Source organism: Schistosoma mansoni (genome assembly GCF_000237925.1).
Source record: "Schistosoma mansoni, WGS project CABG00000000 data, chromosome W unplaced supercontig 0185, strain Puerto Rico, whole genome shotgun sequence".
NCBI classification, from domain to species: domain Eukaryota; kingdom Metazoa; phylum Platyhelminthes; class Trematoda; order Strigeidida; family Schistosomatidae; genus Schistosoma; species Schistosoma mansoni.
The window spans coordinates 189,313-200,542 of NW_017386022.1; positions in this window are offsets into that span (position 1 = coordinate 189,313).

Sequence of the window (11,230 nt, forward strand, 5' to 3'; positions counted from 1 at the left end):
TCTGTGAGTATTCTATAGGTTTAAAGTACTGATTAGAAATATAACTTACAATACCAATTCATCTGAAGTAAAAGTAACCGCTGGGTAGAAATCTAGAATTTCTATGTGCAGTATCATGTCACGTTTTAGAAAAATAATTAACGTGAACATGAAAATCTTTACATAAGTTCTACTTGGAAGATTCTTAGACTTGTATAATTAGTTGCATTCCAATAATCTGTTCACTATTTAATAATGAGGGGATAATTTGATTACTTGCAAATCACTAAATGAGGCTTTGCACAGATAGTTGGCAAATGATATTTCCTTGAAAAAGCTTGGACCAGATTGAAGGCGAAACGTTGGATTTACTTCAAATTCATTCGCTGAGATTTTACAAATATATTATTCCTATTTAATCCCATTCAATAATTGAAATATTCTAATAGATTTCAAATATATAACTAACTTGCAACTGTTATTAAATAAAATCATTATACTGGATCTAAAAACATCGGTTGAAAAACCTGTGAATAGAGTATTAGCTGAAGGTACTTTTTCTACTCATTATCAACAAAACTAAGCTAATAAGAAACATCCAAGTATTGATGACCAACTAAAGTAAAATTATTCATCAATTGACTCTTACTGAGAGGATATCAGAATACTATTATTAAGAGAACTGTTCCTTCACATAGGAAGCAAATATTTTTTTATGTACTGGAACGTAGCATAATAAATAAGTAGTTGAATTCATGAATTAATTAAAGCTAGATCACTATGCAAAACCTGGATGAAATGGCCGTCCAGTTCTTCCAGAATTCCCATGATGGTCTAGATTCAATTGACTCATGAATTTAATTATTAAATTACCATTATATCCACAAAACCTCTCTCTGATAAGAATAAATAAATAAATCGTATTTAGTACAAAGACTTGTAGTGTAACTACCTTCTCTGCTTCGTTTTTCAGAGAGTGAAATAGAATATTATTTACCAATCACAAATTCTAATTATCTTCCTATACCTAAATATACATTCAAATGTAATTTTCGTGTACATTTTTCACATAAAAACGTCTTTTTCAACTTTGCTAAGACCCTTTAGACGAATTTTCTATGTATTACATTGAACTTTATCCATTTAGCCAATGTATGAAAAATTATCGCCACAAAGCAAGCATGATAAGCTTTTCAGAATGAGTGCAAATCCATTATTGAAAAGAATGAAATAAGTAGTGCCTGATATATATATTTATTATCTTACATCATATGAATATGAAACGGCACATGAATAACACACGGTCAATAATTTGAGCACGTGTTTTGCAACTCGTATTTAATTTGTCATCATTTGACAAAATAATATGCTTATTTTATTGCTTAATCATTGAATGAGGCAAATTCGCTAAGCGTTATGTAATCGTAACCTTTCAGGTAGATTCAGTCAATTGTATTTGAAGTCCCATATATAAGACATAAATACCTCAGTTCTGCATATTCATAGTCGCGTTCAAGTAGTAATTTGACATTATTAAAACATATGAATTTGATTTTAAGGCCTTTTGCGAACTAAACGACTCTTTGATTTACATTGAAGTGTTAGCGTATACTTTATGTTTCTTCACTTTCACAAGAAATTCTAAAAACTAAATTATCAAGTAAAGCTTCATTATGATGTGGTTTCTGAGCAAAATTTGTTTTTCCTTTACTCTCCACAAATGTTTACCCGGATTCAGGTTAAACGATCGGCCTCGTAACAAGTAAGTTTTATTTGGATTCCTTTCTTGTCGTTCAATATTGAACATTCCTATTATCAATGAATTCGTGACAGTACTTGAATTTCCAATATTGTCATACCCAACATGGTTGAGATGCGCTGACTATGAATTCTCATTAAGTTTTAGAGAATATCTTACAAAGACGATAAAGAATAAACACACAACTAAGCAAGTGAATGACTGTTCAATTCGCGTTTTACATCACAGAGTGACGATGTTTTTACAATCATTGAAAATCAAAAAAGATTGAATAGATCCTTCGTCTTAGTATAGGTTCTATATGTAGCTTTCGCGCTGGGCGTTAAAGGAGAACGAAATTGTTACCCACTACTTAGTCTATTTCAATCCCTTACTTAAACTAACTTCAACGCACCCAACCATCACAAAATTTCTAACCCAACCATCGTTTCATACATTTTGTCTCTCACCTTCCAGTTACTTTAATTATAAAAATAAAAAGAAATAACTTTCACATTCCATAGATGAACAGTTATTATAATTACGATTTGCTTTCCTTTCGTTAGTCGCAATTTTCTAGTGGAGTTTGAAGCTTGTCTGCTTCGGTGATATTGTATTCATATGTCCTAATGGTTTTTGGACTCTGAACTAATTATCACTTAATGTTTAATTCCAAAGAATGATAACGTTTCATTAATTCGATGACTTTTCCAAATGTAAACATTCGGTTAAATTTAAATACATTGATGTTTCACACCTCTATTAGTAATAAAATCTGGTGATGCTACGTGGAAAATTTCTAGGATTTGCACCAACTTCCCGGATCCTACCAGTTTATGTACAATCGTAGTTGTAGTCATTTTGACGTTAGACATCTTTTTTATGCGGAAAATCAACTCCATTGTTCAGGATTTATGTATTATGTCAACGAAAACTATCCAACTGTAGAATTCACTTAGTATCCATCTCTGCTTATCCAATCGTAGATTAGTATCTTTATAACAGGAAGTCATTTTCTACTTTTTGAAATCGTGCAGAAGTGATATTATTCCGAAGAAAGTTATCAAAGCGAAATGTAAATCAATGAATATTGATCATTTTGATGCATTTACAATGAACACGACAATAGTCAGAAAGAAAGAGAAACTATTAATAGTTCCAAATGGATCCAGGAACAATGAAGTCTATCAATCACCAAAAATAAGCGTAATAATTACTTACACTAGAAAATTACATCTTGATAATCTAAGAATAAAATAATCTATAAAATTAAATGTATATAAATATTTTCTGAGTGGTTCAGTAATATGATATTAAGGCAAATATTTGATGAGTTGATCGCTGTCCTGAACATTGTAAATCTTCTATACCATGCTTATCTAGATAATAATAATAATACTTCGAAAGACTATTGTTTTGTTGTATACTATATTGTAATAAAGGATTCTTTTTAAAGATATAAGGTGTCTAGAGAGAAAATGAAAACATTGTGATTAAACCTACCAGTCTATAGAACTCAACTGTATGTAAATATATGTTGTCCAGAATAACAAATGGTTATTTATCATATTGACATAAAATTGATGTATATATCTATTGTTTAGTTTACTTTGTTGTTTTCAATACGATAAACTGCAAGTTTTTACAAAGACATCACTCATTTAGATAATAAAAAATCAGAATTCCTACGTTATTGGTGATCAGTATTTTCATCAGGCGATTATGTGAATAGAACAATATTTTATTATTCAAAAAAACAAAAATAATAAGATGCACTTGAGAGAAAATTTTGATAAAGTCATAAGTCCTACTCAGTACCTGTTTGCTCTGAAACTGGTTTGTCTAGAAAGTATGTTATATGGTGAATAAAACGCGAATCTATCTTCACTTTTCACATGAGCACTTAGTCAGTAAAGGATTTACCTCTCGAAGTCAGTCACTAGTGAGCATATGATTACTATTATTATCAGAAGGGGTTTCGGGGAGATTTAGTATTTTCATGGTTGAAAGCATGAGTCAATTGAAGATAGACCACCATCGAAAACCTGAAGCACTGGACGGCCGTTTCGTCCTATTATAGGACTCCTCAGCAGTGCGCACCCCCGATCCCGCACTCGCGAGTTTCGAACACAGGACCTACCAGTCTCGCGCCAGAGCACTTAACCGATAGACCACTGAGCCGGCATCCAACGGTGTTTTCCATGGTGGTCTAGCTTCAATTGACTCACGCTTTGAACTATGAAAATACTAAATCTCCACAAAACCCCTTCTGTTAGATATTTGTTTAACAAATCATCTACTAACCTATGGATCTGAAGTTTCGATTATTAGCTGTGTTGATTTCTCAAGAAAACTCATGATTGTTTTAGTATTAAAGTTAGAGTTTTGATTCTTCTATTATCCTTAAAATTTTACTCAAAATATGATCATATTTTTTCTCTACTTCCTAGAATCTCTTATTAGGTTTTATATTTTCTTTGTTAAAAGTCACTTTTATTTTATACTTCAGTATCCATGTGCACTAAATTCACTTTTATGTTTAATACCGAAAGAAAAAAAATTTCGAATTTACAAAAACTAACTTTCAAGTGTAACTGAATTCACTTACGAAATTATTTAATAAAATTTATATTCTGGTTAATAAACATGATTATTAACATTATTCTTTTAAAACATTTTTTCTTATAAGCAAAGATGGATAGTGGCTAGCGCGTTTCGCCTTATTTGGGACTCATCAGCTTGATGTACCTGCATCACAGAGTTGATTTTCACTCTGAGACTCGAACACATTACCATCCGCTTCAAACGCTATCGCGTTATCCACTCACCTACTGAGTCCTGATAGCCTCTTGCTTGTGCAGAGGAGTGAAGTTTAAATTCATTTGGTGTTGTTTACTTGTATCTTCCCATTGACGTTAAAGACTCCGATTGATCAGTCTCTTGTTGGGATATATTCATCCCGTATTAATTGCCTGGATATTGCCTTAAGTTAAAAGCTTTATTAGCGAATAGGACGAAACGTACGTCCTGGATTCCACCATCCATCTTTGCTTATGATGCTTGTGAATCGAGGCTATATCGAGGCAATACGCACAGTATGCACACAAGAGACTGATCAATTGCAGTCCTAGATTTGAAACTTTCTCAAATTGCATTTTCAGCAAGTCTCTATTGAATTAAGAATAAGAAATAAACTTAGTTCAATGAATTCAATGTTTTTTATAAAACTTGAAAGTAACAAATCAATTGAAAATTGAATATTATTACAATAAATAGTTTTTTTTTCTTTAATATTCAATTTTACTTTATCCTTTATTGACTACTACTCAGTTCAGTTGATTATATTTTATTTTTTAAACTCTATTTTGTAATTATAATTATAGTTACTATATTATATGTTGCTAAGCGCATAGATACATTAATTCTACATATATCATTATTATTATTCTTGGTCAACTCTTGCTTATCTTACATTATTGTTTTATATTGAGATAATTAAGTATTAGAGTAGTTAATTACTTGTAACTTTCTTTGATATTCTAAAACGTATGGATACTATAATGCGTAAAGTTAAAATGCTTCTACCTTTACGTAGCATATATATATATATTCGAAATCATCGATAATGTGTGCAGCTATAATGTATCCATGTAATAAATGTATAACTCACATGTTCACAAAACCATATAGATTCACTAGAACCCTAATAAGAAACGGATATAAATCAACAATATTGAAATATTTTTTGTATCATTATCATTCATAAGATCATTTTATGAGTCAAGAAAAGAAATTTCTGAATGGTTATTTTTCTATGGAATTTTATAATTCAGTTCAAATGAAAGATTTATATTGAAATTTCTAAATATAATTCGTCATTTGTGTATAGATATATAAATTGAAATTCTTTCGAATCATCTATCAAATTAAACTTTAATGAAATTTACTTCATTATATTTGAATATTCATAGTTAACGATGAAACGAGAAAATAGATGTAAAGAATGGATGAAATTCTGTATGTATATAATTTGTTTATAGGTATCAATGACAAAGTTGGATTGAATAGTTCCAAATAAATTGAACAGTAGATAAAGTGTATTTTATTTGTTTACTCTGAAGAAGTGGCTTACATTAAGTTACGAAATGTTAGAAATGCTATTTTTCTACTCGTTGGGATATAACAAAAAATATATTTTGTACATATTTGGTTCAAATATAACATTTTCTAAATCATACATTCTGACAACGGAGATTTAATAAGACAGTTGTAAATTCTGAGCATTGTACTGTTAAATACATTCGATTTTACTAACGATGTTTAGAGGTATCAGGTCATTGATTTTATGCTTTGAACTCTGCAGTATCTAAACTGATTCTGTAAATTTCATCAGGCTTACTTATGACCGGTATATTTTTTAAAAATATCGAGCTTCTATAATTGAACACAACAATATCGATTTACTGAAGTTTCACAGGTAGAAATAAAAATGTTTGATAGTGTGAAATATTTTTGCGAAAAAGATTTTAATAAGTGCCATCATCGGAAAAGGAAAATTGACATGAATAAATATACGGCGAGTAATTTTCAAACAACATATTCGGTTTAAGAATAAATTTTAACGCAGTGGAGTTCTACCAAGTCTGTTGTAGAGATATCAACTCACTGAAGACAATTGGTGAACGGTCGCTCAAAATTGTGGATTGGTTGAAGTTAGACATTAACACCGTCGGATGCAGGCCAGCTCAGTGGTCTGTCGGTTAAGGGCTCCGGCTCGAGACTGGTAGGTCCTGCGTTTGAATCTCGCGAGTGCGGGATCGTGGATGCGCACTGCTAAGGAGTCCCATAATAGGACGAAACGGCCATCCAGTGCTTCCAGGTTTTCGATGGTGGTCTATCTTCAATTGACCCATGATTTCAACCATGAAAATTTCTAAAAAAGCAGGGAAATAAACGTCTAGTAGTTAACATAAAAGCAAAGTATCCACAGTTCGTGAAAGTAGAAAGTGACGAGATTTGTCAGGTTTAAAAGTTTTTCTAAAAGAAAACCAGCATGTTTAAATAATAACAGATGAAATTATCATCAGAATCAACAGGAAATACTCGGGTGAACAATTCATGTATATTCTCTTGACACCTTTACTCCAAAAAATGATTACTTGCTTAAGTACCTACGCCTGTTACTCCCAATGGAGCATAGGCTGCTGACCAGCATTCACAAGCCCATTATGTTCAGGGCCTTCCTTTCTAGTTGTATCCAACTTTTGTTCGTTCTTCTCAGGTCTATCTCCATTTCTCAGCTTAATGTGTTCTTTGATCGTCCTCTTCTCCTTTGACATTCAGGATTCCATGTGAGGGCTTGCATTCTGACGCAGTTGGGTGATTTCCTCAATGTGTGTCCTATCCACTTCCAGCGCTTCTTCCTGATTTCTTCCTCCACTGGATGGAATCTAGTTTGTTCTCTCCCACAGAAGGCTGCTGCTGATAACGTCTGGCCAACGGATCCGAATTATCTTGCTTAGACAACTGCTTGTAAATACCTGTATCTTTTGGATGATGACTTTCGTAGTTCTCTTCGTCTCCTACCCATACAGTAGAACTGTCTTAACATTTGTATTGAAAATTATGATCTTGGTGTTGGTTGACAATTGTTTTGGGTTCCAGATGTTCTTGAGTTGTAAATATGCTGCTCTTGCTTTGCCGATCCTCGCCCTCACATCTGCATCAGATCCACTGTGTTCATCGCTGATGCTGCCCAGATATGTAAAGGTTTTTCTCCGTCAAGTGTAATTCGATTGATGCATGTTGTGTTGTATCGGAGAATCTCGCTTTTCTCTTGTGTATATTGAGACCTATTGCTGCTGAGGTTGCTGCTACACTGGTCGTTTTCTCCTGCATTTATTGTTGCGTGTGTGATAGAAGATCCAGATCATCTGCAAAGTCTAGATCGTCCAGCCGCATCGTAGCTATCCATTTTATCCATGCTTCCACCCAGATATTAATGTCTTCATGATCCAATCGATCACTAGGCGAAAGAGAAAGGGTAAGAGTATGCAACATTGTCTGATACCGGTCTTTACCTCAAACGAGTCATTGAGTTGTCCTCCATGGACGATTTTGTAGTTTAATCCATCATAGGAATTCCGTATGATATTGACTATCTTCTCAGGCACGCCGTAGTGTCGAAGAAGGCTCCATAGTGTTGTCCTGTCAAATGCTTTCTCGTAGTCAATGAAGTTGATGTTGAGTGATGAATTCCATTCGACTAATTGTTCCACAATGATCTGTAAATTTGTGATTTCGTCAGTACACGATCGATCCTTACGAAATCCAGCCTGTTGATCTCGAAGTTGAGCGTCTACGGAATCCTTCATTCTGTTTAACAATACCCTGTTGAAGACTTTTGCTGTTATTGAGAGAAGAGTGATGCCCCTGTAGTTATCACACTTGCTGAGATCGCCTTTCTTTGGTATCTTGATCAGAAGTTCTTCTTTCCAGTTTGTCAGTACTTGTTCTTCATCCCAAATTTTACTGAAGAGAATGTGGAGTATCTTTGCAGTTACCGCTACATCTGCTTTTAGTGTTTCTGTCGGAATGTTGTCTGGTTTCGCTGCTTTGCCGCTCTTGATTTGTTTGATGGCCATTCTGATCTCTTCAGTTGTTGGTGGGCCAACATATATTGGGATGTCCGTGGGTGCTGCTTCGATGTTGGTTGGGTTCAGTGGAGCTGGTCGATTCAAGAGTTCTTTGAATTGTTCTACCCACCTGTTTCTTTGTTCTTCATCTGAAAATGATAATATATTCAAAATGCTACCAACATTCTTCATTACTATCTCAACTTGCATTTGTTATTCACTCACAGATTTTTCACACATGCATCATAAAAAGTACAATTATTTGTAAATAAATTAATATTTTGAGACTAAAATAATTTTGTGAGATAAAGTCTTTAGATGGGTTGATTTTTGAAATTGTAAACTTTTAAGCTGCTATCCTCTAGTTCTGTGAATTATATGGTTTATCTGGTTTATATCATGGACTTAACTTAGTTAGACTACCATAATTTACCAGGAAAGCATGGGTAGCTGATTTATCCTAACATGGGATTTCCTAAAAGTGCACCTCCACGAAAATTTAACAATCTGCACAAAATCCTATACCGATAATCAAATAATGTTTAAAGTTTGAACCATGAACTGAACTTAATAAGACCATCACTGATCATTTAAAAGCACTGAACACCCGTTTCATCCTAGTAAGGAGCTCAGATCAGAATCTAGTATTGAAATTTAAGACCAAATGTCTTGTGGTCGAACGGATGCTGACTTAGTAGTCTAGAAGCTAAATGTTCGTGTGTGAGACCGAAGGTTTCGAGTCCGAATCTTGGATATGCACTCCTGAGGGTTTCCATACTATGATGTAAAGACTGTCGACTACTTTCAGGTTTTCAATGGTAGTTTATTTATGATCAGTTGTTGATTTAAACTGTAACAACACTTCATTCCCCTAAAATCCCTTCATACTAATTAAATTATTATCAGGATAGGTAAAACTACCAACCTGTCTTTATGTTGAAAATCCCTTTCAACAGTTTCTCTTCGAATTAATTATTAAAAATTTAAAACGGGTATGGTCTCATCGTAAAAAAACTGTTAGTTAAGTTTCAAAAAACTTCATATGAGATGTTTGTCTCTATAGCTAATTAAAAATATTTGTTGTTGATGGTGTCAATTTAAGTATAACTACTTATTTTATTTGTGATTATAAACAATTTAAATTAAGCCACACAGCTACATATATATATATCACTTAGTTGTCAAGCCTAGACTGCTATTTTTAGGGCTTGTTATAACATCAACTAAATATGAGTACATACGAATGTATTAATTGAGAGTTGATAATATTGAAGGTATTAACTGTTTTTTTTTGTGTGTGTGAAATAAATAACACTATTAACATGTGGTTTACTTTCAAAATCTATCAAGTATTCTGAAATGATTAAGAATGTTAAAATTTCTTTAAGATCTATTTACTTTGGTATAACCAATATTGAAATACTTGAATCGCAAACTAAAATCAATAAAGCGAGGGTGAAAAAGATCAATCGATTTTTATTTCATTAAATAATATTAAATCGAAGATGGTAGAGTAATGAAATATTAAGTATGATATAATGATTTCATTCAAGCGTTTATATATAGTGAATATCAATGAAGATTGTGAACTTAAGTAGCTAGATAGTTTGGTGGTAATACATTTTGTTAGGAACATTGAAGTAATATACGGATATTGAATTAATGAACATCCTAAACTTTTAAAATCAGTGAAATTGAATCTGTTTATAGTTTCTTACATGTTAGGTTCAATATTCTTTTCATTTATTTCAAATAGTTTAAAAACTGTACGCAGGTACTTACGCCTGTTACCTTTCGTGAAGGAGCATAGACTGCCCACCAGCGTTATCCATCCAACTCTGTCTTAAGCAGTCTTTTTCAGTTGTTTCCAGTTGTTATCCATCCCTTCAATGTCTGCTTCCGATTCCCGCAGCAATGTGTTCCTTTTTCTTCCTCTTTTAAGTTTCCCTTCAGAATTCCAATTTACGATTACCCACATGATGTAGTTTGATGACTTCCGTTATGTCGCTTTCTAATTTCCTCTTCAGTTAAAGTTGTTTTGTCCTCTCTCTTAGTAGGATGTTGCTGATGGTATCCGACCAACAGACACTGACTACTGTGAGTAGCCCCTCTAGAGTTACTGCCAATCCCGAGCTCATAAAAAAGAGAGTTGAGGATGGAGTTAGCGGCCCTATCCCGTAGAAAACGACCTTACTATAAAACACTTTAAAGGCTGTAGGCAAATATAAAGGCAGTATACCTTCAATAAAACAGATATAAAACTGAAAATGGGATTTATTTTGATAGTCGTAAAAATTAATGATACTTAATTATTTGTTTGAAAACTTTATTTAATATATGATATAATTTGTTATATCCCGTGGAAAATTATGAATGGTAACTTTGGGAACTGTCTATGGAGGAATATGATATGTATATTTCTTACTATATAATTGTTAAGTAACTAAACTATTCATATTCGTGTCCTTCTTATTATAAGCTTTATTTTGACTTATAGACTATTATTCTACGATTTACCATTCTTGAGTTATCCCTAGTCTACTAATTACTGTTCCCCCTATTCACAGCCACATTTGGCCAAATCTTGTACCAGTGTTATTTTCTATTTTATGGTACGATGTGGTCAGTTTGTTTGGTACATAAATCCAGTATGTTTGAGAATAATGACTCATATTGCGGAAGCTGTTATTGATGTTCTAGACTTAACTGACTGGGCTAGGCAGAAAGCACGACTGATAAGTACTCAAGACTGCTCATACGGCTTTTGTGTATCATTGCTCTGATCGATAATTCACTCCTCTCTAATTGGCGAGAATCACCACATTCATATATATCAACTGGACAAGAACGCACGCAATCGATATAACATAATTAAAGC